Below are 27,598 nucleotides of genomic sequence, written 5' to 3' on the forward strand. Positions count from 1 at the left end.
TGGGAGTCTGAAAGACTCGGACATGCCTGAGCGATGAAACACCAACAAAAAATAAAAGACCCCATGCACAAAACAGCAACACAAGAGAGCAAAGGAACACCTGTTAGGAAAGTGAAACTCCAGAGCTGACACACGCTCCTTTCTCAAATCACCCTTCGTGATGAATCTGCAGTCTCTCTGAAGGTGCGAAATTAATGAGGACACAGATCCAGCGCGGACAGCGCTTCATTCATCTGACGCCACCTCCTTCTCCCCTCGCCAGGTTTTATTTGTTAACCTTCTCCCCAGAACAGCCTAATTTGAACAAGCCAATCAATTACCATTGAAAGGACAAGTGAAAGACTCAACATCCCCCCCTCATGCCCCACTAAGGAAGCCTTAAATTTTCTAAGTAATTGAGAAGAAAACACAGCCGCTGAAATCGTAGTCCATTTAGAAGACTTAATTACAGATAAGTCAATGCTAAATAATTTATGGTCTTCCGTGCATATGAACCAGACCAGAACAAATAGCGAGGGAAATAAAAATTCTCGAGAATTGAGGCTCCATTGTGGTGGTGGTTGGTTAGCCATTTAGTTGCGTCTGACTCTTGGCGACCCCATGGACTGTAGCCCACCAGGCTCCTCTGTCCATGGGGATTCTCCAGGCAAAAATACTGGAGAGTGGGTTGTTATTCCCTTCTCCAGGGGATCTTCCCGACTCAGGGATCGAACCTGACTCTCCTGCATAGGCAGGCAGATTCTTTATCCACTGAGCTACGAAAGGAGTCCCATCCCTGGGGTCAAAAGAAGATGTTTGGTCTCCTGAACACAGCAAACATGGGCTGGAATGACTCTCTTTTCTCCGTCTAATATTAAAGGTTCGAAGAAGGATTACCTGCACAATGGGAAAGAGTCTCGTCCACTCAGACGCTGGGCAGAAAAGCTTCACGCGTAGGAGGGGACCGTTTACACCTGGATAAAACTGCATCCGCCAGGCTGATTCCCTCACTTGTCAGCAGACAGCACAGGAAGGAGGTCGAAGACCTAGTGCAGTGTCCTTGACCTGCTCCCTTGAGCGTCTCAACCCGGACTAGACCTTAGAGCTACTGGTTGCCAGAAAGCACGTGTCCCTGTGAGACCAGGAGTCAAGCTTGTTGACCTGCATTCACCCTTCATTTACTGAGAACCTTCTGCACGGCCTTGTGCTATGATGGGAAGACTCAGCCTTCTCGAGTTAAATCACCAGGACTTCGTGGATGGTCCAGTGACTGAGAATCCACCTGCCAGTGCGGGGGACACGGGTTTGATCCCTCGTCTGGGCCCATGACCCGCAACTGCTGAAGCCAGTACACCTTAGAAACCGTGCTCTGCAACAAGAGCAGTCGCTGCGATGGAAAGCCCGTGCACCTCGACTAGAGAGTGACCTCCGCTCACCACAGCGCGTGAAAACACAAAGCAATGAAGACCCAGGACGGTCAAAAAAGAAATTCCAACCGCCTGCCAAGAAGGATCCCAGGAAGGTTCAAGTGACGGAACAGGACCACGTCTCCAGTCCCGTTTGCTAATGGTGTTCATGAGGTTATGTTACAGGATACCTCACTGAGGTCCAAACTGTTCTACTCCCCATGACCCCATGTCATGCTGCAATAAATACTGAGGAACACAGTGGAAAATCTTATTTCAGCAGTCACCATGGAAAGGGAAGGAGGCAGAGCATGTTAGAGGCATATGTTGAGATTCCATCAGTCAGTTTAGTTCAGTGGCTCAGTGGTGTCTGGCTCTTTGTGACGCCATGGACTGCAGCACGCCAGGCCTCCCTGTCCATCACCAACTCCCAGAGTTCGCCCAAACCCACGTCCATCGGGTCAGTGATGCCATCCAACCCTCTCATCCTCTGTCGTCCCCTTCTCCTCCTGCCCCCAATCCCTCCCAGCATCAGTCTTTTCCAATGAGTCAGCTCTTTGCATCAGGTGGCGAAACGATTGGAGTTTCAGCTTCAGCATCAATCCTTCCACTGAATATTCAAGACTCTTTTCTTTTAGGATCGACTGGTTGGATCTCCTCACTGTCATACGTATTCATTAATATACAATATTTATTTTTCTCTTTCTAAATTGCTCTGTTTGACAGGCTCTAGGTTCATCTGCATCATAACAACTGAGTTAAATCCACTCTTTGTTATGGCTGTATAATATTCCACTGAATATATGTACCACAGTGTCCTTGTCCATTTGTGTGTTGATGGACAATCTAGGTGGCTCCCATGTCCTGGCTGCAAACACTGGGGTGCTTTGTGTCTTTCTGAGTCACAGTATGGATTAAGCTGTTTGCATGGCGGAAATTGAGACACAGATGTAGAGAAGAGACTTGTGGACACACAGGTGAAAGGAAAGGGCGGGATGAATGGAGAGAATAGCTCTGACATATATACACACTGAAGTGTGCAAATTGCTCAGTCGCATCCGACTCTTTGTGACCCCATGGACTATACAGTCCCTGGGATTCTCCAGGCCAGAATACTGGAGTAGGTAGCCTCTCTCACATTGCTGCTGCTGCTGCTAAATCACTTCAGTCGTGTCCGACTCTGTGCGACCCCACAGACAGCAGCCCACCAGGCTCCCCCATCCCTGGGATTCTCCAGGCAAGAACACTGGAGTGCGTTGCCATTTCCTTCAATGCATGACAGTGAAAAGTGAAAGTGAAGTCGCTCAGTCGTGTCCGACTCTTCGCCACCCCATGGACTGCAGCGTACCAGGCTCTTCCATCCATGGGATTTTCCAGGCAAGAGTACTGGAGTGGGCTACCATTGCCTTCTCCCTCCCACATTGCAGGCGGATTCCTTACCAGCTGAGCTACCAGGGAAGCCCAAGAATCCTGGAATGGGTAGCATATCCCTTCTCTAAGAGATCTTCACAACCCAGGAATCGAACTGGGGTCTCCTGCATTGCAGCCGGATTCTTTACCAACTGAGCTAGTGAAACAGCTAGCTAGTGGGAAGTTGGCATATAGCAGAGGGTGTTCAGCTCTGTGACGACCTAGAGGGGTGGAAGGGAGGCTCACAAAGGAGGCGATATATGTATGCATATAACAGAGTCACACTCTTGCACAGCAGAAAATAACACAACTTTGTAAAGCATCTTGACTCCAATTTAAAAAAAAACTGAGAAAAAGGCATATGTTTACGCAAAAGATCCCGAATCACCTACAACAAAAATATATTTTCTTAATATTTACTGCAGGTCCCCAGCACGCCAAGGCGTGACGTCCGACAACCCGCCAGAGAAAAGAGAAAACAAGTCCGTTCCATCCTGATGTTAATTACCCTCTTCCTGGAAGCCTGCTGAGTCACAATCACCTGGCTCTCTGAGACAGGCACAAATGGGATCTGCGAACTGCTTGGTTTGAACCCTATAAATGCCCTTCGTGAAAATATTCAGTGGAGCAGAAAGCAAAAGTCTTAATGACTGAAGGCGCTTCCTCAAGCAGTCCTTTCCTCTTGATTCTGATCATGATGGACAGGGGATGACAGCTGCTGGGGGTGACCCACCCTCATCAGGGCGGCTGAATCACACACGCTTTTCTGTGGATGGCCGTGGATTCTCTCCCCGGGGCAGGTCACTTTCAGACATGAAACTCTGGAGAGTTCCCAGACGTTCCTGAGCAAACTCCAGGAGCTGGTGATGGACAGGGAAGCCACGCGTGCTGCCGTCCGTGGGGTCGCAAAGAGTCAGACACGACTGGGCAACTCAACAACAGCCCAGGCCTCAGGCTTGCATGCACCCCAAATTTCAGCTGACAAACACCTGCTGTACAGTTAAGAGACTGTAGTTGGTGCAGTCACAAAATTCCTAATTATGAAAGCACACACCTATAGTATCCATAATTTGTTGTATATTAACGTGCACACACGCTCAGTCATGTCTGACTCTTTGCAACTGCATAGACTGCAGTCTTCTTCCAGGAGAATCTTCCTGGTCCACGGATCGAACCCGAGTCTCGAACGCCACCTGCACTGGCACGTGGGTTCTTTCCCACCAGCACCGCCTGGGAAAGCCCTTCCCTGGGGGCACTGTCTATCATCTTCCTTTTTGGGTTTCATGGCCTGAAATGAAAGCCGCTCCGTCGTGTCTGAATCTTTGCAACCCTTCTCCCGGCCAGAATACTGGAGTGGGTAAGCCTCTCCCTTCTCATCCAGGGGACCTTCCCAACCCAGGGATGGAACCCAGGTCTCCCGCACTGCAGGCGGATTCTTTACCAGCTGAGCCACACGGGAGGCCCGTATTCAGAGCTGTGCTGTCTAGAGCTCTAACTCCAGACCTAGTAACCACCGCCTCTCCTTAGAACCAGGACGGCCTGCTTCACTGCGCTGAGTGCTCCTTGCAGGGCGGCTGCTGAAGTGACGGCAAGCAGAAGTGCATACAGCCATTCTAAAGGTTGCTGGTATGAAAAGGAAGACACGTATTGGGCTGGCCAAGAAGTTCCTTGGTGTGTCAGACTTCAGCCAACCTGATACTTGTGCAACCTCACGCCTTGGTTACATATATCCCATGTTCCTCCAAAAAGAAAATGACAATACAAAAAAAAAAAAAAAAGTTTCGGAATTCACAAGAGAAACGGATTTGATTAATGCGTTGCTATTGATTGCCGAGCCGTATATCCTGATGAGAAATGTGTGTGCACACAACTGTTTTGATAACACAGGTATGTCTACACAAGATAAAAAGAGCAAACTGCGATGCATTCGTTTCCTCATCCGCTATCTTTCATATTTCCATGTTAACCGAAAAAACGGGGGTGGCATTAGTCTTTCTTTATCCATTACAAATTAGCTTTTCTGGGAAGCCAAAAAAGAAAGCAACCTAGCATTTGTTTATGGCAGGATATGGGAAGCGGAGTTCAGAATTCTAGTTGGTTGAAAGCAAGAGTCCAGTGAAGGACATGACCTTGACAATCACCTAAAATCCCAGAAAGGCACTCAAGTTTGTTAGAGTGAAGACTGGAAAATTAAGTGGTTAAACGGGAAACAGACAGTTAAAAGCCAGAGTCAGACACGACTTACTGACTGAACAAACAGCAACAAGAATCACATATATATCAGCAGGGCTTGAATGGACCGCTGAGTCACGAAAACCTCAACTATTTACTTGAAATACACTAAGACATACTCTTTTTAGTATACTGACATACTTTTAAAGGGCTTCCCTGGTGGCTCAGATGGTAAACAATACGCCTGCGATACGGGAGACCTGGGTTCCATCCCTGGGTGGGGAAGACCGCCTGGAGGAGGGCATGGCAACCCACTCCAGTATTCTTGCCAGGAGAATCCCCATGGACAGAGAAGCCTGGTGGGCTACAGTCCACGGGGTTGCAAAGAGCTGGACCCGACTATGGACTAAGTATGCACGCATTTTTTTTTAATTATGGGGGGGAGGGGGGTAAGTGTGTCAGTTTTGACTTGTGAAGTAGCTTCACTCATGTGAGCTCACAACCATCAAAATATTCTGTCCATTTCCCCTTCTTTGCGCTGTGCTCTATTTCTGATGAAGAGAAGGATTCCGGGGCCTCAGTGAGCCCCCAACCTGCATTAAAAGTACATCTCATATTTTGTATTCCACTCCTCAGGGCCTCAGGCATAAATGATATAAGGATACACTGAGGCCATTCAAAGACCTCAGCAGCTTCAGATACTGCCTGCAGGATAAAGCGGGATGAGGGTCCATTTCAGAAGAAATATACACAAGCTGAGTCAGAGGATTGACTCTTCTGTCTCATTAATGAGAGAGACTCTGCACTGGGGCTATTTGCAGAAACAAGTGATTACGACGAAGTCCTAAATTCACAGGGCATGCCTGCTGTACCCGCCAAAGGAGGCTGAAATCGCTGCTCTGCACTGTGGTGAATTTGAAATAGATTCTTTTTTCTTTCTTTTTTTTTTTTTTTTAAAGAAAACCATTTTTCCCCCACCAAAGTAATTTCAAAGCACTGCTAGATGTGAATTAACCAGGCAGTAAATGCTTCCAGAAAATAAACCAGCGGAGATCAGTGTTTACTTTTCTCATACTTACCATTACATCGTCCTTCTAAGAAGATGCTTTTAAAAATGCCTCCGTGAAAATCTACTTGATTGCTTTTCCATCTTAGCACAGTTTTCCCCTGTTACCATAAAACAGAGACACAGAGAAAGAGAGAGAAAAATCCACTCAGTAAAAGAGATGGTATCGTTGTGTCAAAACCAGCGTGACATTTCTTCTTAGCCTTCTTTTCGGTGATTAGAAAAAGTAGGGGATAGAGACATCAAGTAATTCTGAACCGACTTCCTAAACTCAAGCAACCAATCAAGAAAGGACAGTCATTACAGCAAACTGTAGCTTTTCTGTCTGACCACACAAGTCCACGGGCGATTTGAGAATTCAGAATAAACTGGGGCGATTGGAGGTCAGCAGTGTGTTAATACTTACCACTTACACTCATTGGGCCGCCATTAAATTTCCATTGAAAATGAACAATCAGTTTACTTCATGTCTATGTTTGATCTAGTTTATTTAAGTTAAGGATTTAAACGCTTTGCCTGGGCTTCCCTGATGGTTCAGGAGTAAAGAATCCGCCTGCAATGCAGGAGACTAGGGTTTGATCCCTGGGTTGGGACGACTCCCTTGGAAGAGGAAATAGCAACCCACTCCAGTATTTTTGTCTGGGAAATCCCTTGGCCAGTGGACCCTGGGGGGCTACCGTTCATGGCGTTGCAAAGAGTCAGACAGGACTGAGGCAACCGAACAACAACAAGCTCCTTGCACAGTTTGATTTGTGGAAGCCCAACAACACCTCAGGCATCATTTAGTTGAGAGACTAATTCTCAGGCTGCAGGGATTTTTTTATCCTCCAACAGCAGTATGTCAGACGGGCAAGATTCAAGCGGTCCTTGTCTCTCAGCTCTCCTATGGCAAAAGCAGGCTCTGTTTGGTCAGTAACCATCTTGGAACCACTGGGCACTTTACTTGTCATCTCAGGCTGGAGTCTTCTCTTTACAGGACGACTCTAACAATCTCACTTCTTCCCACTTCTAACTGAGGATCACCACAAAGCAAGTGACCACCGCATCGCCGCCCCCCACTGCCCGTGAGATATTTGGACAGACTACACACTTGTCATTGAGTCATCATTTTACTTCTGCAGGAAGACAGCAAGTGGGAACAGAGGATAAACCTTTCTACCCTCACTTTAACACACTTCAACCCTAGAGGACATTGGTACTGATGGTTGGCTTTCAAAGCTAACGACTTGAGCCCATTCTTTGATTGTAGGAAGGGAGGTTCATGGTCTAATTTTTTTTTTTGATCACTCATAACACATAACCACCATCAGTTACTATGTCATAAATATCGCCAAGGCAAATACATTTATGAAAATGAATTTGTATGAAACAAACTATTTTAGTTGCACTCATTATTCTTGACCCTTCTATAGTCATGCAGGACAGTTTACCATCACACTGATTTTAAATACTTTTAGGAAAAAGGATATTCAGATGTTAGGTTTCACGACTCACAAGTTGTAAGACAGAGTTGGGCCCATGTCTGCCTTGAGATCAGAGAGCACATGCTTTTCCCAGAATCAAGATGCCTCTTTGTCCAAACATAATAGGAATTATTACCGGAGGTAACGTGTCCCAGGTGGGTCAACCTTAAACGTGTACGGTATGTGTGTCACACCGTACACACAGTCGGCAGACTCTTTGTGACCACATGGACTGTAGCCCACCAGGCTCCTCTGTCCATGGGGATTCTCCAGGCAAGAATACTGGAGCGGGCTGCCATTTCCTCCTCCAAGGAATCTTCCTAAGCCAGGGATCGAACCTGAGTCTCCTGCACCTCCTGCACTGGCAAGAGAATTCTTTACCACTGAGTCACCTAGGAAGCCCATATATATGGTGGGTCAACCTTAAACATACTGCTTTACACATGGACTCTTTTTCATTTTTGGCTTTTCAGATCTTACTTCCCTGACCAAGGATGGAACCCAGGGTCCCAGTGATGAAAGCACCAAGTCCTAAGCACTGGACCACCAGGGAATTCCCATTCGGACTCTTTTCATCCTCTCAATGAGCACAAAAGGCAGCATTATCTCCTTTAATTGAAAAAAAAAAAAACCCACAAATGAAGGCGATATTAGGCAACTCACTCAAGATCACAGAGCTGTTAATGGCGGTGTAAGGCTCAAAGTGGGCAGTCAGACTATCAAGACAGATTGTATCAGGTGGAGCAATTAATATCTTCTCTTTGTCGCACTCTTAGTCCCCAGCCTGTGAGAATCTTTGCCTGACAGGCTTCCATCAAAAGTTACTTTGTATCAGGACCAAAGAGCCTCAATGTCCCAGTGATGCGGACAGTAATAGCAAGCATCCAACTGCAGCCATGAAATTAAAAGACCCTTACTCCTTGGAAGGAAAGTTATGACCAACCTAGATAGCATATTCAAAAGCAGAGACATTACTTTGCCAACAAAGGTCCGTCTAGTCAAGGCTATGCTTTTTCCAGTGGTCATGTATGGATGTGAGAGTTGGACTGTGAAGAAAGCTGAGTGGCAAAGAATTGATGCTTTTGAACTGTGGTGTTGGAGAAAACTCTTGAGAGTCCCTTGGACTGCAAGGAGATCCAACCAGTCCATTCTAAAGGAGATCGGTCCTGGGTGTTCTTTGGAAGGAATGATGCTAAACCGGAAACTCGGGTACTTTGGCCACCTCACGCGAAGAGCTGACTCATTGGAAAAGACTCTGGGAGGGATTGGGGGCAGGAGGAGAAGGGGACGACCCAGGATGAGATGGCTGGATGGCATCACTGAGTCGATGGACGTGAGTCTGAGTGAGCTCCGGGAGTTGGTGATGGACAGGGAGGCCTGGTGTGCAGCGATTCATGGGGTCGCAAAGAGTCGGACACGACTAAGCGACTGATCTGATCTGATCTGATCTGATGGACTAGGAGCGATTATAACATAGCGGGATTGCATATCACAGCTTACAAACTGGCTCTGTTTCTATTTCACTTGATCAGAGGTCCTGCCTTGGTTCACACCCACAGCTCACTGTCCATTTCACAAGGTGTAAAAGTCAACCATATGTGTGGGTGTCAGGAAAGAACCACCAAAACAATAAACCACTTATTGGGGGCGAAAAAATTGATGTGTCTATTACATTTGTGCTGGAGGACATATTACAGATGTCCTAAAAACAGATAAATATGACAACACATTGCTAATTAATTGAAAATTAATAGGAAATTACATTTTATTATGCAGTTTCACTATATAGGGCATAAAATTATATGCTACCATATAGATACCATCTGTAAAAAGGTTACACTATAATTATTAGGTTATTGACTCATCCGTGAAAGTTTCTTTTAAAATCTGAAGTTCCTTGGTGGTCCAGTGGTACGAATCCACCTGCCAGTGCTGGGGATGTGGGTTCAATCCCTGGTTGGGGAACTTGGATGCCACATGCTCGAGGCAGCTAAGCCCATGTACCAGAATTGTAAGCCTGTGTACCACAATTACTAAGCTTGCATTCCACAATGAAGGACCAGTGCAGATTAAAAAAAAAAAATCCCTTGGGGTGACTGATATTAAATTCTCAAGTTACACCAGTATTGATGAGTTACTGAGATGTTAGCAAATGCTAGCATGAACATCTTATGTCACGTTGCTGGCACTTCAGGACACAGCAAACACATGAGTCAAAGCATACAGACCTCTGGCAGAACAGTCGATGCAGAAGCTAAGAACGGTCTACTCCACTCTATGACAACGATTCAAGGAAGCTTCTCCAAATAATTTCATCTTTATGACCGAAGACCTGGGGTTTCGTAGAGATGTTCACAGCCATTCCAAATGGCCCCGGGCAGCAGGTCCGGCAGACACCTAGAACATAAGGTTAACAGGGACATAAGTACTTTCGTAAAAGATGCCGTTGATGAAGCTAGGACTTTTCAATAGGGTACGAATATGATTTTATTTCCTGGTAGCTAAGTACTGTGAGTTTCTCTGGTGGCTGAGTGGTAAAGAATCCACCTACCAATGCAGGAGATGTGGGTTCACTCCCAGGGTCAGGAAGACCCCCCTGGAGGAGGGAATGGCCACCCACTCCCGTATTCTTGCCTGGAGAATCCCATGGACAGAGGAGCCTGGTGGGCTACAGTCCACAGAGTCGCAAAGACAGGACATCAACTAAACAGCACCGACAAATGCTGTACAGTAGGCACTGCCTAGAAATCCTAAGTTATTGGACACAGACTTTGCATAAGATTTGAGGATAGTAGAAAAGAAGTATCAGGGACTTTCCTGGTGGTCCAATGGCTAAGACTCTGCATTCTAAACGCAGGGGCCCCGGTTCCATCTCTGGTCAGGAAACTAAATCCCACATTCAATGACTAAACACGCCACAGGCTGCAACTAAGAGCTCCAACGCCACAGCCGAGACTGCAGCGTCCACGGACCGCAAGCAAGACTGACTGCGGCCAAATAAATAAGGTAAAGTAAGTGAGGTCAGAGTCACTCAGCAGTGTCCCACTCTTTGCGACCCCATGGACTGCAGCCCGTCAGGCTCCTCTGTCCATGGGATTCCCCAGGCAAGAATACAGGAGTGGGTTCTCATTCCCTTCTCTGGGGGATCTTCCCCACCCAGGGATCGAACCCAAGTTTCCTGCATTACAGGTGAATTCTTTACCAACTGAGCCACCAGAAGCTCTCAAGAAGTTGGAGCCAGGATTACAGCTGAGGGGGCCTGAGGTTTCCACGTCACTCATGACCAATGTCTGCACGTAGTCCAGCACACACATAGACAAAATGGGAAAATACAAGTGTACATTTTAAACCTAAAATATTTCAGAGAGATTTGTTAAAAAAAAAAAAAACTTTAGTTTCCATAAGTTTGTTTACTAAGTCTGTGAGTCTCTTTCTGTTTGCTAAGTTCATGTGTATCAATTCTTTTTAGACTTGTTATGGTTGCTGAGCGGGGAAGGGACAGTCAGGGAGTTTGGGATGGACATGGACCCACTGCTGTGTTTAACATGGAGAACCAGCAAGGACCTGCTGAACAGCACAGGGAACTCTGCTCAATACTCTGTAATAACCTCATGGTTCCCAGGGGAAAGGATGGGGGAAGGGATAATTAGGAAGTTTGGGATGGGCATGGACACGCTGCTGTATTTAACATGGAGAACCAACAAGGACCTGCTGGACAGCACAGGGAACTCTGCTCAATACTCTGTAATAACCTCATGGTTCCCAGGGGGAAGGATGGGGGAAGGGACATTCAGGGAGCTTGGGATGGACATGGACACACTGCTGTGTTTAACATGGAGAACCAGCAAGGACCTGCTGTCCAGCACAGGGAACTCTGCTCAATACTCTGTAATAACCTTATGGTCACCGGGGGAAGGATGGGGGAAGGAATAGTTAGGAAGTTTGGGATGGACATGGACACACGGCTGTGTTTAACATGGAGAACCAACAAGGACCTCCTGGACAGCACAGAGAACTCTGCTCAATGTTACATGGCAGCCTGGATGAGAGGGGAGTTTGCGGGGATAGTGGATACATGTATGTGTACGGCTGAGTGCCTTTGCTGTTCACCTGAAACCATCACAACAGTGTTAACTGGCTATACCCCAACAGAAAATAAAAAAGTTCAGAAGAAAAGAACAATCTAGCGTCCGTCATCATTTATTGTCATCTTGCACACACATCCACAGAAAGAGGAAAATATAAAATTGTCTTTAAAACCACAAGATATTTCAGAGATATTTTTAAATTAAAAAATATATAGTATCATTCATCATTTAACTGTCTTTTGAGTCTCAGTGACTTGCTGAATTTCTAAATGAAAAATGGGAGAAGCTGAATTTTGATAGACTTTCATGAGTAGCTAAAAAATTGAGTAAAATGCATGCTCAGATGAGAATACTACTTATTGCAAGGTTTTAGCAGGGTGTCCCAGACATGTCTAATGTGCAGATAAATGTCCCAATTAACATAAATCATCTTAATTTGCACCCTAATGTATCCAACCCAGACTTTATCTCTTTTCTGTCACAATCTTCCAAACCACATTCAGTTTTGAAAATTCGCATATTTAATAAAACATGTGTTTCTGTCTTGGATTTGCTCCCAACTTTAAGCAATGCTCGAATTGTTTCATTTTTAGCATTAGGAAAATCCAGCAAGGAGAAACAGAGAGAAATTTTCCTTAGCATTTAAAGAGTAACTGAAAATACAGATAACCAATTGTACACAGGTCTACTCTGCCGAAAACATCCCAGAATTCTGATGATTCTCAAGAAATTCATTTCGTATTCACTTTGCTAATTTTGAACCAAATCTTTACAACAAAATTAAAAAGTACTAGAGTCGTTATCCAGCAAATGGCGCAAAGAAACAGCTATAAAGGTACACTTATAGCTTTCACGTAAGACTTAAAAGGATTAAAGTCCAAAATCCTTAACGTTCCTAAACTGTATCCCTCCAAATTTTTCTAGGTGACAGTGTCTTTAAAATAATACGGAAAAAAAGAAACTAAAAATTCAAGGGACATGAATACTGGCAGAGATCTTCAAAGTAGACATTTAGAAATAAATCACAGAAGGATGTTGAATGATCCATGAAGGCACAAACGTGATAGTTACTCAGTCATGCCTGATTCTTTTGACCCCGTGGACTGTAGCCCGCCAGGCTCTTCGGCCCAGGGACTTCTACAGGCCAGAATACTGGAGTGGGTTGCCATTCCCTTCTCCAGCGAAATCATCCAGACCCAGGGATTGAACCTAGGTTTCCCACATTGCAGGTGGATGCTTTACCATCTGAGCCACCAGGGAAGTTCATATATTTTAGTAAATCGTGCTGGTCTATGAACAAGCTGAACCATCAAAGGAGACCCACCTTGCCTCATGTGGCCAGCTTCTCCAACCATAAACTGATTCAATGACAGGGGTGGTTTCTCCAGCCTGACTCACCTACAAGTCCAACAGTGACGCCTCGGTTGTTAAGGCTTGTTAACAGGCAACATTTGATGTCCTCATTCTCTCAGTGAATACGTACAGGGTGCCTGACAATTGCTCATTTCTTCAACACATAGCCAATCAACACCCCCTTGTGAGGGCAAGGCAGAAAAACGTTTCAACCCACACATGTAGCCAAAGCGCGAAAATGCCTTTGAGTTTGGGCGAGCACGGAAACGGAAGCAAGCAGGAGATGAAATATGAAAACAGCAGGCGGGGTTCCCTGGTGTTCCAGCCATTAACAATCCGCCTGCCAATGACGGGACATGGGTGCGATGCTTGGTCAGGGACGATTCCACATGTCACAGAGCAACCAAGCCCGTGCGGCACAGCCATTATGAAGCCTGCGGTCCACAAGAGAACCCAACACAGTGGGAAGCCCACGCACCGCAACCAGACAAAGCCTGTGAAGCAACAAAGACCCAGCACAGCCAAAAATAGACAGATCAATTGATATTTTTTAAGAAGAAAGCAACGGTGTGCAGCCCAGTTTACGGTGGGAGGAAGGCAGGGAGAGGGGCCATGTGCTAACTTTGCTTGGTTGGACCAGGAAAGCTAAAGACAGCTGGTATACCAGCAGCGATGTCCTTGGAGAACCCTACGTGAGGAAGCTTGTAACCCTACGTGATAGGCAGGCGGGAAGCTCCTTCCGCAAAGCCAAATAGGTCACGGAAAGGCATGTGGGGTTCCTGTTAAGCATCATTCATACGCAGCCCTTCTTTGTGAGCTCTTTTAGGCTGAGAAGGAGCAGCAGAAAGTCAAAGATAAATAATACGAAAAACCTCCCTCATAGGTACTTACTATCTGCCTCTATTTCAATGAGCTTTCACTGATTCCGCGACCTATTTTGCAACCATCTCTACAAGCAGGGACTCTCATATAAGCCTCTTCGAGGAGGAGAAAACTGGAACGCGAAAAATCAGCTATTGCAATTCACCACCTGGGAAGTATCAGAGGCGGCCTGGCCACAGTGGTAGATAGCGATGAGAATCAAAGAGGGTGGTCAGTAGTGCCCATCGGAGAGGGGAGGGTGTGAGAGGAACAGAGCCGTAGCCTCATGTGAGGGACAAAGGATGCCTGTATGTGAAATAGCGAAAATATACACGTAGCTCTCTGCCCCTGCTTTTGGGCACAAAGCTCCTAACTGGGTGTGTTAGTCGCTCAGTCGTGTCCGACTCTTTGCGACCCCTTGGACTGTAGCCCACCAGGCTCCTCTGTCCATGGGATTCTCCAGGCAAGAATACCGGAGTGGGTTGCCATGCCCTTCTCCAGGGGATCTTCCAGACCCAGGGATTGAAGCTAGGTCTCCCGCATTGCAGGTGGATTCTTTACCACCTGAGCCACCAGGGAAGCCCTGTATTTTAGTAAATCGTGTTGGTCTATAAACAAGCTGAACCATCAAAGAAGACCCACCTTGCCTCATGTGGCCAGCTTCTCCAACCATAAACTGACTCGATGACAGAGGTGGTTTCTCCAGCCTCTCTGCCTCACCTACAAGTCCAACAGTGACACCTCGGTTAACACTTGTTAACAGGCAACGTTTGATTTCTCCATTCTCCCAGTGAATATGTACAGGGTGCCTGACAATTGCTGCTTTCTTCAACACATAGCCAGTGAACACCCCCTTTGGAAGGCAACCTGGGTCCCCTGCATTGCAGGCAGATTCTTTACCATCTGAGCCACCAGGGACGCCCGCCAAGTCTTTCAGGGGCCATCAGTAAGGTCTCTTCGGCAGCTGCTCTGAACTCCACACTTCTCTGATCCCCAGTGCTCCCATCCTTCACGATCTGTTCAAGACCCTCCCAGCGGGCAGGCGTCAGTCCTTTAGGAAGGTGTCCGGTGAACTTGGTGTAAAGAAGCATCCCCCCTCCTTGCCGTTCTCCCCTAGGGCCATAAACATGACATCACCCTGATTCCAGGAACGAATCACCTGCACGTATGTCAGCATCGCAGTCCTCCAACGGACCACAAGACCCCAGGACCAAGACGGTGTCTCCCGCTTATCTAGCAACCCCCACGGCAAGTCCGACGCTCGCCCAGGACTGCCCAGCGTGTTACAACACATGTCTGCGCTTCTAAAGGTTCTGACACTCACAGCGACTGGGAGATTGTTTTCCACGTTCCCATCCATCCAGTTGGTCAAGGTCAAGAAACACCGTCCTCGGGGAGCAGAGAAGAGAGAAGGCGTGAAGGGCTGGACAGCGTGTCACCTCATACAAACACGCATAAGACAAAAGGTCTGTTATTTGCTCAACTGTTTACAATCTGTGAGCTGCAAGTGGAAAAATACACTGGGGCAGACTAACATGGCATCTTCTGTTTGCTTAATGTCGGACGCTGGAGAGAGAGCTGAAGATGAGATAGGGCAAACCCTACATCCTCGGGGCTTCCCAGGTGGCTCAGATGGCAAAGAGTCTGCCTGCAATGCAGGAGACCCAGGTTGGATCCCTGGATCACAAAGATCCCCTGGAGAAGGGCATGGCAACCCACTCCACTATTCTTGCCTGGAGCATCCCATGGACAGAGGAGCCTGGCGGGCTACAGTCCACGGGGTCGCAAAGAGTCAGACATGACTAAGCAACTAACACCTCTCTGTCCAGGGTTAATTTCAGGGCAGTTTTGATTTTCTGACATAAAGGCCACCCTGAGCTTTAAGGATCCAGGGTTGGGACGGGCTGCCTGTCACTTAAGAGGTCCATCCCCCTGCATTCGATTTCAGGGACACATTTCAAATCGCAAACCGCGCCCCTCCCCAGCCCTGCCCTTTTCCCAATCTGTCTGTGATGTCTCACGCGATCGCCGAGACACTGAGTAAAATCCCTGCAGCGTGTGGTCTCGATAATCACGGTGTCCAACGAGCCCTATTCACATGGAGAGTCTTAATTACAATGATCACGGCTCTCGAATCAGGCAGAATTAAGAGCTGGAGAGGACCTGGGGATGGGTCCAACCCACTCATTTCACAGTCGAGGGGGCAGGAGGCTGCCTTCCTTGTAAGCACTGTGATTAAAAAGTGGAGGGGGCCCATCCTCGCCCTGGGACGGGTGATGCTGTTTTAGGGTAGAGCGCCATCCTAGCAATCTTCATGAGGGCTTCCCTGGAGATGCAGCGGATAAGAATCCGCCTGCCTGTGCAGAGGACACGGGTTCGATCCCGGGTCCAGGAAGATCCCACGTGGCGTCAGAGCTACTCAGCCCATGCACTCCCCGGAGCCTCGCAACCAAAGAAAGCCACTGCAGTGAGAAGTCTACTGGTGAGTAGACCCCCCTCCAACCCGCCTCTTTCTGCAGCTAGAAAAAGCCCAGGTGCAGCAATAAAAACCCAGCACAGCCAAAAATAAAAATGAAACAAGGAAGGGGATGTCTGTAGACATCTGTCTGATTCACAGTGTTGCACAGCAGACACTAACAGCCCATTGGAAAGCAAAGTGAAAGTGAAGTCGCTCAGTCGTGTCCGACTCTTTGCGACCAGTGGACTGTAGCCCACCAAGCTCCTCCATCCTTGGGATTCTCCAGGCAAGAATACTGGAGTGGGTTGCCATTGCCTTCTCCATACTCCAATTAAAAATGTTCGGTGAGCAAAAAAAAAAAAAGAAAATTAATTAAAAAGAAAAAGTAGGGACCATTGCTTCTGGAAGCCAGAAGTCCTAAAGTCAAGGTGTCCTCCCTGCCTTTTGAAGACTCCCTGGGAGGGTGTTCCCTGCTGTGTTCTAGAATCAGAGGGCTCTTGGCTAGGGTGGGCCCTCCCCTCCCTCCCTGACTCGGAGCTGTTGCCAGGCACTCCCATCGCCATCTTCTCCTCGTGTGTTGTCTGTTCCGGCCCTGCCTTGTCTGTGTCTGCAAGTGGCGTTTGCCCCCTTAAAGGGGATGTTAGATCACAGCCCGCTCCAATGACCTCATCTTTCCCGACATCTGCAAAGCCCCCACTTTCAAACAAGGTCACCTTCGGAGGTCCTCAGGGTTGGAGAAGGGCAATTCGACTCACCGGGCCGGGTTTATCTACAAAATGAGATGGTCGGGCTTTGGACTTTTTGGCTTTAAGTGTCTAAGTGTTAATCCTAGAAAGAAATAGAAGAAAATTGCTCCAGGGGTGTGTGTGTGTGTGTGTGTCTGTGTGTGTCTGTGTGTGTGTGTGTGTGACAGACACACATTTGGAATCCCGAAACAAGAACATCCTAACCATGGGCTGGATGGTTGCTTTCAACCAGGTGTTTTATTGTGCTTTTCCTTTATACATAAAACTACTTTCTGTACATTTGCATGAAGCCAGACGGTGTGTTTTCTGCAGAAGCCACATGCACCCAGGACCCCCCCCCCCAGAAATGTAAGGAGAATGGTAACCAGATGGGCCCTGGGAACAATTTGCATGCGAGCATCCAAAGCTCTTTCCCAGGAATGGCCCTGGCAGTTCAGTGGTGAAGGATCAGCCTGCCAATGCAAGGGACACTGGTTCGATTCTTGGCCAGGGAAGATCTGACTTGTCACGGGACAGCTAAGCCCGATCGCCATCTGACAGGCCACGAGACAGCTAAGCCCCTGAACCACAAGTACTGTGTCCGGGAGTCCGCCTGGAGCCCAGGAGTCACCATGAGACAAGCCACCAGAATAAGACGTCCGTGAACCACAACCAGAGAAAGCTGGTCCAGCAAGGAAGACCCAGCACACCCAGAACTAATAATATAAAATAAACGATATGATGATCCAAAAATAAACAATATTAAAAAAACACGAAACTGATGATAAAGGAATTGCTGGAGATGACCAACACCTCACAAAGCATAGTAAAACAGAATAATCTACAAAGAAAGAAAGAAAGCTCTTTGCCATCCCTGAGTAATGAACTGACTTTTTTCCTTGCCTCTATTTTCCTGGAGCCCAGATTCTTCACCTCTTTCCTTGCGGTTCAGACACTCATTTTAAATCTGCTCTAGTCAGTAGTTTACACATTGTTGCCACGGCATCAACACCTCAGCCACATAAGGGAGAGTCTTAAAACACACACAAGGAAAAGTAAAGCATTCCTGTTTACAAACTACAAACGGAATACGATGAAATCCTTATCCATTGTAGCAAACATACAAACCAAAGAAATGTTTGTAGAAGAAAAAAAAACAAACAGCAAGTGTCATGATCCAATTTTACAGAGATAAACTGTTAAGTATTAGTTAGGGTGTCTCATCTAGGTTGTTAGGGACCATTATGCGGTTGGTATCAGCAGTTTAAATGAAGCATGGCAAGGTACTGCTATTTTATTACCACCTGAATGAAAATCACTGTTGCTGCATAATCCTTTGATCATAAAAAAAAAGGGAGAAGGTGCCCATGTCTTATAGAAATTAAAAATGATAACAGAAAGTAAGTTATAATGCAGTCACTTATCACAGATCTTACACTGCCTTCTTTGGGGTCAACGATATTCAATCTGAACCTCTGAGGTTAACAACAGCATGTCTCAAAAACACCCTTTCCCCACATAAATCCATCTTGTGATCACTCACAGAATATTAACACTTCTTATTTTGCGGAAGAATCTAAATTTAAGCCATCAATGCAACACTGTACAGAAGGCAACACCATTTTCAAGGCGTCAGAAACTCTGCAAAGAACGTCTCTATGGTTTCCACGGATGCCAATAACTTCTCAACAACGGGCGGCTCTCCCCCATTCATGCTCATCTATAGAAGCGCAAATCGTATTCCAGGCATCAAATGTTCCAACACTGTCTCGACCCTCATCTACCGAGTGTTCCAACTGCAACGCGATTCTGCCCAGTTGTAGATAAGCTGGCTGCATTTTGCTCAGCACTTTGTTCTGAAACATAGTCACTGAGATTTTGCTGTTCCTGTTTCCCCTTTTTATTTGCTCTGAAGTGCTCCCTTATACAAATCAATTCCATCTTCCTTTGCGGTCCAGAAGACAATAATGAGTATCTGCAACACCATCCTCCTTCGCATTAGAACCGACATAACTCAAAAAAGCCTGGTTTGTATAAAACAGAGCTTCCAAAATAATACAATTACTACCTCTCATGGCAAACAGTTCCCCCAGTTTTTATGATCATGCCTGGCACGCATACTAGGCTAACAGAATCCCAAGTGCATGAACTCGGTAGCATCTGACTCTTTGAGACCCCAAGGACTGTAGCCTGCCAGGCTCCTCTGTCCATAGGGATTCTCCAGGCAAGGATCAGAGAAGGCAATGGCACCCCACTCCAGTACTCTTGCCTGGAAAATCCCATGGATGGAGGAGCCTGGAAGGCTGCAGTCCATGGGGTCACTAAGAGTCAGACACGACTGAGTGACTTCACTTTTACTTTTCACTTTCATGCATTGGAGAAGGAAATGGCAACCCACTCCAGCGTTCTTGCCTGGAGAATCCCAGGGACGGGGGAGCCTGGTGGGCTGCCGTCTATGAGATCGCAGAGTCGGACACGACTGAGCGACTTCCCTTTCACTTTTCACTTTCATGCATTGGAGAAGGAAATGGCAACCCACTCCAGCGTTCTTGCCTGGAGAATCCCAGGGACGGGGGAGCCTGGTGGGCTGCCATCTACGAAGTTGCACAGAGTCAGACATGACTGAAGCGACTTAGCAGCAGCAGCAGCAGGCAAGGATACTGGAGTGGGTTGCCATTTCCTTCTCCAGGGGATCTTTCCCACTCAGGGATAGAACCCTGGTCTCTTGTATTGGCAGATGGATTCTTTACCACTCTGCCAAGACAATGAAATTTACTTTTATTTGACAACATCAATGATAATAACATCATCCCTTTTCTTTTACTCTATAAGTTAGAAACCCAAGAGGTATTATTTTTCTCAAATATGGACCCACTGACTGAAAGGGTCTATGCCATTGTGCTGAAGGGCGAAATAAACTTAGAATCGGACAGTACAGCGGTGGTTGTCAGGGGCTGGGGGATGGAGGAAATGGGGAGATGGCAACCAAAGCGTCACAACTTCCAGTTAGGAGATAAGGTCTGACAACACAGTGAGTCCCCTACCCATGAACTGGTTCTGTCCGGAGACCACGTTCTTAAGTCCGATTTGTTCCAAAGGCCATCAGAGTGAGCCCAGGGGCCCAGCTAACCCAAGCAGTCCTGCTCTGTCATGGGTTTATAACACATCCACTTCTTTGCAGCGTGGAGGTTCATATGCAGGGGGCTCATTAGACTGTCTCCTCCACTTGGACACTGTTGAGAATAGACCTTCAAGCTGCTCACCACAAATAAGAAACAGTAATTGCAGGGCGTAACAGGACCGGTGGCTAATACCACGGTGGCAGTTATTCTATAATATATAAAGGTATCAAATCACCAGACTGGACACTTTCCACTTTGCCACCCCATGGACTGTATAGCCTACCAGGCTCCTCCGTCCATGGGATTTTTCCAGGCAAGTGTCCTGGAGTGGGTTGCCATTTCCTTCTCCAGGGGATCTTCCCAACCCCCTGGTCTCCCGCATCGCAGGCAGATGCTTTACCATCTGAGTAACCAGGGAAGTTACCTTCCACTTATAATGTATCAGTCATGTCTCAGGAAACCCATCGTGGGAAGAAAGGCTGAGACAGACCAACAGTGATGAGAAAGCCCCTCGGTTAGCTGCCTGACCCTAAACTGTCTTAACCAAGGGCCCCATAAGAATGATGAAGGTGAAAGCCTCTCAGTCGTGTCTGACTCCTTGCGACCCCTTGGACTATACAGTCCATGGAATTCTCCAGGCCAGAATACTGGAGTTGGTAGCCTTTTCCTTCTCCAGGGGATCTTCCCAACCCAGGGATCCAACCCAGGTCCCCCACCTTGCAGGTGGATTCTTTACCAGCTGAGCCAGCAGGGAAGCCCTATAATTGGGTAGCTTAGGTTGCTAGTGTTTCGTCTTTATTTTTGTAAATAGGATACACAGCACGGACTATTAACCAAACTGACAACATTTGGCCTTCTCTGTTGGTCCAGTGGGTAAGCATCCACGTGCCAATGCAGGGGACGTGGGTTTCATCGCTGGCCCGGGAACTAAGACCCCACAGGCAACTAAGCCTACTGACCCTACACTCAATAGGTTTGGAACTGGGAGCCCCAACTACTGAAGCGCACTTGCCCGAGAGCCTGTGTTCTGCACCTAGAGAGTAAACTCCACCCACCCTCCCCAAATCCATTGCTGCAAACGGGAAAAAGCCCATGGGTAGCAAAGAAGACCCAGCAGCACAGCCAAAAATCAATCAACACATTTCTTCTTAAAAAATAAAAAAACTGATAAAATTGGGTTAAGTATGAGCTACCAGGGGTTCCCTGGTGGCTCACCTAGTAAGGAATCTGCCTGCGATGCAGGAGACCCCGGTTCGATTCCTGGGTCGGGAAGATCCCCTGGAGAAGGGATAGGCTACCCACTCCAGGATTCTTGGGCTTCCCTGGTGGCTCAGCTGGTAAAGAATCCACCTGCAATGCAGGAGACCTAGGTTCGATCCCCAGGTTGGGAAGATCCCCTGGAGAAGGCACTAGCTACCCACTCCAGGATTCTTGCCTGGAGAATCCCATGGACCGAGGAAGCCTGGCGGGCTGCAGTTCATGGGGTCACAAAGAGTCAGACTAAGCAACTAAGCACAAGCACTGAGCAACTAAGCACAGCACCTGAGCTAGCAAAGGGGGATAAAAATGCAGGAGTGTGTGTGTGTGTGTGTGTGTAGATGCCTTTGTAATGATGGGGCAAAGTTTACCATCCAAGTCTCTCCATCTCTGCCTCTCCTATGGGTACCCAGATAAAATGGGTACCAGTGATCCCAGAAGGGACCCAGTCACACAGGTCCACACTCACAAAGCTTTCCTTCTAAGGAGAACAATGGCTCGGGTGAGGCAGGCTTCCTCCCTAAGGAGCTGGTAAGCTAAGACTGAGTATCACAGGAAACACTCTGGTTCTTTTAAAAATAACTTTGAGTACTGCTTTTTGCTGAGTCTATAACCTACTTTCACATTGGATAAAAACAGCGGTTCCTTCAATAAGAATTCGCAAGAAAAAAAAAAAAAACGCAGAGGGTCAGAGGCACACAGAACTCAAAAGATATATCAACCGACTGCAACTCACAGACCTTGGGTAAGCTGCTGCTGCTGCTGCTGAGTCGCTTCAGTCGTATCTGAGCAAACTAGTAAAAAAAAAAACAAACTAAAAATCCTCTGAGTTTCGTGACTTCATTGTTGGTGATACTGAGAAGCTGTTGATAATTTTTAGAGGGAGTAAAGATACAACTGTTACATATGGGGAAAAAAATAGTTCTTTTTCATCTTAAAGTAGTGGACTGACATGTCAGGACGTGAATCATACATCCCCATAATGAGATTTGGTGAGAGAAGGGGTGTGGCGTTATATAGGAACATTTAGATCAGGCATTCATAATTGTTAAGGTTGAGTGATGGGGTACTTGGGATTCATTATTCCATTTTCTTTCTTTCTTTTTTTTTCTTGCAAGTACTTGAAAACTTCAACAGTAAAATAATCCCTAAGATTTCAAGCACATAAGTTTAAAAAAACACACACACAAAAGATAAACAAGTTTACAAATCAAAACAGCATATACATCAATCTACAAAACAAAATAAGTAATGTCCCTGCGGTAAAGCATGTGGGATTTATATGTATGAATTTGAAAATAATTTATAGGTACAAGACTACATAAACCCTCTACCAGCCAAAAAATAAAGACATTGCACATAAATCAATGAAGTTAAAACAGTCTTTCATACCACATATAAAAATAAACTCAAAATGGCTGAAAGACTTTATTATAATACATGAGACTGTAAAACTCCCAGGAGAAAACCCAGGCACAACATTCTCTAACATAAATTCTAGCAGTGTTTTCTTAGGTCAGTCTCCAAAGGCAAACAGATAAGAGCAAAAATAAACAAATTGGACCTAACCAAACTTGAAAGCTTTTTTCACAGCAGAGGAAATCACAAACGAAATGAAAAGACAACCTACAGAATGAGAGAGAAATACATCCAAGAGTCAGGATGGACAAGGGCTTAATTTCCAAAACAAACAAACAGCTCATGCAACCCAAGGACAGAAAATCACAAACAACCCCATCCGAACACGGGCAGAAGACCTAAATGGACATTTCTCCAAAGAAGACATACAGATGGTCAACAGACGCTGATAAGATGCTCAACGTCGCTAATTATAAAAGAGATGCAAAAGGAAACTGCAAGGAGGTTAGCACCTCACACCGGTCAGAATGGCCATCATCAAAAACTCTACAAACAATTAATGATGAAGAAGGCGTGGAGAAAAGGCACCCTCCTCCACGGCAGGTGGGAATGGAAACTGGTGCAGCCCCCAAGAAGAGCAGTAGGGGTTCCTTAAAAGAAATAAAATTAGAGCTACCATATGATCCATCAAGCCTACCTCCTGGGCATACATCTGTAAAAGGCAAAAGCTCGAATTTGAAACAATACAGGCATCGTGATGTTCACGGCAGCAATATTCACAGTGGTGAAGACAGGGAGCACACCTACCTAAGTGTCCATCAACAGGTGAAGGTATAAAGATATGCTCCGTACATACAAAGGAACACTACTCAGCTGTAACAAAGATGGAATAATGTCATTTGCAGCAACGCGGTGGGACCCAGAGACGATCACACTGAGTGAATTTAGTCAAAGGCAAACATACAGTATCACTTACAAGTTGAGCCTCGAAAAATAGTACAAAGGCACTTCTATACAAAACAGATACAGACTCACAGACACAGGAAACAAACTTACGGTTACCAAGAGGGAGAGGCAGGGAGGGATACTGGAGGGATATTCGGAGGGATGTTGCAAGGCAGGGAGGGATACTGCAGGGATATTCGGAGGGATATTGCACCTGTAGCTTATTTTCAAATTCATACATATAAATCCCACATGGTTCACTAGAGGGGCATTACTTATTTCATTTTGTAGATTGATGTATATACACGGTTTTGATTTGTAAACTTGTTTATCTTTGGTGTGTGTGTGTGTTTTTAAACTTGCGCTTGAAGTCTTAGGGATTATTTTACTGTTGAGCTATGTTACTGTTGAAGGTTTCAAGTCCCTGGGTTAGCAGAGACTGCTATATACAGAATAAACGAAGACGTGCTGTAGTGCATTCAGTATCTTATAATAACCAAAAGTCAATATCTTATAATGCCCCGTAATAGAAAAGAAAATAAATGGTTAGGGTGTAGCGTCCTGAGAGAATTAATCACAGAAAATAACACTCATGGACATTTGTGGGACATTTGTGATAACCTTAAAGAGGCTTCTGCAGCAATACTTTGGGAAATGTAGAGTTCAGAATGGCATAGATGTAAATATATAAAGAACACAAAGTGTTAGTCACTCAGTCATATCTGACTCTTTTCGATACCAAAGACTACAGCCCGCCAGGCTCCTCTGTCCATCGGATTCTCCAGGCAGGAATACTGGAGTGGGTTGCCATTCCCTTCTGTAGAGGATCTTCCTGACCCAGGGATCGAACGCAGGTCTCCGGCATGGCAGAAGCTTTACCACCTGAGCCAGTAGGGAAGCTCCAATACATGCGTAGTATGTATATAAATAAAGATACAGGTAGAGATATGAATATGGACATAATTCAGACATAAACCCAGGTGGGAACAACACGACCTCATATAGTCATTGATATGATATGGGTATGATATAGACTGATATAGATAAAGATACAGATATATAGATGCTGATAAAAGATGCATGCAGACATCCATACAAAGAAATTTATATACACATATACAGATACGGGGCTTCCCACGTGGTGCTAGTCGTAAAGAACCCGCCTGCCAATGCAAGAGACCTAGAAACACAGCTTTGATCCCTGGGTTGGGAAGATCCCCTGGAGAAGGAAATGGCAACCCACTCCAGTATGCCGGCCTGGAGAATCCCTTAGACAGAGGAGCCTGCTGGGCTACGGTCCATGGGGTCGCAGAGTCAGACAGGAATGAAGCGACTTAGCACGCAAGCATACAGATAAAGATGGACACATAGGTAAATAACGAAATTGTTAAAATATTCAGACAATAATAAAATATACGGAAAATTCAGAGATCATTGTACAAGTTTCGTAGTGTTTAACCAGTGGCTTATCGGGTGAGGATTGATGCTAACATTTGTTTCAGAAGTCCTCTATTCCTATAAGATGCCTCTCATCCCTTCTCTACAAAGAAAATCACACTGTCCTTAAAACGTCCTTGAAAAGGTTTCATGTGCTTCTGTGTGCTTCACAACGTGGACTCAGAGAATTCCAAACAGGAGGCTTCTCAAGATACGCTGAAATGATAATCACCTGTGTGCATATGACAATTTCATAGCAAGCCCCACAGCCATAATGTTAAGAGGACAAGCTCAGGTTTTACAGTATCGATCAAGGTGAAAAGGTGACCCCTTGCCTATGAGCATTTCAAAATCTACCCTCCGTGTGGTACCGGTGGAAAAAAGGTCAGGAGTCTGTTCCCTCAAATTTGTGCCTCTTGATTAAAAAAATTCTACTCCCTTGAATTTATTCATCACCTCCACTTTATAATCATAAGGGCTTTGATGTAGGTCATAGCTGAATGGCCTGGTGGTTTTCCCCACTTTCCTTAATTTAAGCCTGAATTTTGCCAAAAGGAGCTCAAGATCTGAGCCACAGTCAGCTCCAGGTTTTATTTTTGTGACTGTATAGGAGATCAAACCAGTCCATCCTAAAGGAGATCACTCCTGGGTGTTCTTTGGAAGGACTGATGCTAGAGCTGAAACTCCAATACTTTGACCACCTGATACAAAGAACTGACTCATTGGAAAAGACTGATGATTCGATGGACATGAGTTTGAGTGAACTCCGGGGGTTGGTGATGGACAGGGAGGCTTGGCATGCTGCGATTCATGGGGTCGCAAAGAGTCAGACACGACTGAGCGACTGACCTGAACTGAACTGATGCTGAGAAAGACTGAAGGCAGGAGGAGAAGGGGAAGACAGAGGATGAGATGGTTGGATGGCATCACCAACTTGATGGACATGAGTTGGAGCAAAGTCCAGGAGTCAGTGATGGACAGGGAAGCCTGGAGTGCTGCAGTCCACTGGATTGCAAGGAGTCAGACATGAGTAGTGACTGAACAACAACAAGGAGAAATAGAAAAATATTGGGATGAACTGTGAGCAGGAGTGAGCCCCAGGCCACTCTGAAACTTGCAGCCCAGGAGGGTTGCAGATTAACGCAATGAGGGACCGTGAGCAACACTGTGACCTCTGCCAGTCCACTGAGGTGGAAGGTGGCATTTTTGCAAGCTGAGTTCCCCCGGGTCAGTGTGCTGAGCAGAGCTGACCCACAAGAGAGGAAGAGGCCCAAGGAAACAGCAGAGTCACATTTGCTGTCCTAGATCTTTCAAGAACAGAATCCTCCTCCCAGGTACAAACCCCGGATGGGACTTTTCCTCGTGGTTCTACAACCGAGGATGGGTTCCTTGGTGGCTCAGCAGTCAAGATGCAGGAGACCCGTGCTCCATCCCACTCCAGGGTTCTTGCCTGGAGAAGTTCATGGACAGAGGAGCCTGGTGGGCTACACTTCATGGGGTCGCAGTGAGTCGAACACTACTGAGCCATTGACATGCTCAGCTTCACACGCTAAATATCCACAGCTTCACATCCACTCATCCCTATGTTTGCGAAGGAAAGACTGACAATCGGTGAAGAAATGACGGAGGCGGCACGGAGTCCCCTTACACAGAAATTCTAAACAATCCAAGTCAATGCTCTACCATCCAAGACGACCAGCCGGACAGCCCACCTCCTTGCCTCTGTGCACTTTTAAGTGCCTAGATTACGAAGAACAGTCTGGGAAAATGTGAGCCAGGGTGCGACTTGAATGTGGGAAAAACCCACTTCCTACCTTCACCAGGTTTTGGAAGGTCAACCTTACCCTGTGGGTAGGTGATGCCTTGACAGAGTTGAGAAACTCAGCTGACCTTTCTGGGTTTCCTTGCCCAGACACGAATCCCAGACGACAACATCATTCAAACTCCAACTGGGGCGGGGCAGGGGGGGGGCCCTCTGCACCTAATATCACGAAGCAATTAATAAAATCACGGAAGATAAGGTCACAAACGAGAGGAGATGGAGCAGACGGGACAGACTAATGAATTCAGCCTGGTGGGCTGCAGGGGCCCCGGGCACAGAAAAGCAGGATTAGGTGAAACCTGGAAAAATCCACACAGATCTGGTGTTTAGTTAACAGCACGGTACCAGTGTTGGCTCCTTAGTTTGACAGACGTTCCAGGGTAAAATAAGACATTAATTAAATATGGGGTAAGCAAGCTGCCTCTGTACTATCTTTACAGGTTTTGGCGGAAGGGGATATCTAGAATTTTTTATTTTTTGGGTGTGCTGGGTCTTCACTGGTGCCTGCAGGCTTTCTTTGGTTGCGGCAAGGGGCGGGCACTACTTCTAGCCGTGGCTTCTCACTGTGATAGCTTCGCTTGTTGCAGCTGCCCCGCTTCTAGGGCACGTGGGTCTCAGGAGCTGTGAGTCCCATGCTCGAGAACACAGGCTCAGGAGCTGCGCTGCACAAGCTCA

At 46.5% G+C, this 27,598-nt stretch overlaps 1 protein-coding gene across 2 annotated transcripts in view; it reads right to left on the bottom strand.

Annotated features, from left to right (window-relative positions):
• The window catches only part of LOC101117049 (neuroligin 4 X-linked), a 400,828-nt gene that overhangs the window by 351,635 nt on the left and 21,595 nt on the right, over positions 1 to 27,598 (bottom strand). For both annotated transcript variants that reach the window (XM_027963519.3, XM_060408629.1), the window contains exons 2-3: positions 9,725 to 9,893; positions 6,047 to 6,134 (exon numbers count right to left, since the gene is read on the bottom strand). The gene's annotated coding sequence lies outside the window, so the exon portion shown is untranslated. The remainder of the gene's footprint in view (positions 1 to 6,046; positions 6,135 to 9,724; positions 9,894 to 27,598) is intronic.

The sequence above is a fragment of the Ovis aries genome, chromosome Y (genome assembly GCF_016772045.2).
Source record: "Ovis aries strain OAR_USU_Benz2616 breed Rambouillet chromosome Y, ARS-UI_Ramb_v3.0, whole genome shotgun sequence".
Taxonomy (NCBI): domain Eukaryota; kingdom Metazoa; phylum Chordata; class Mammalia; order Artiodactyla; family Bovidae; genus Ovis; species Ovis aries.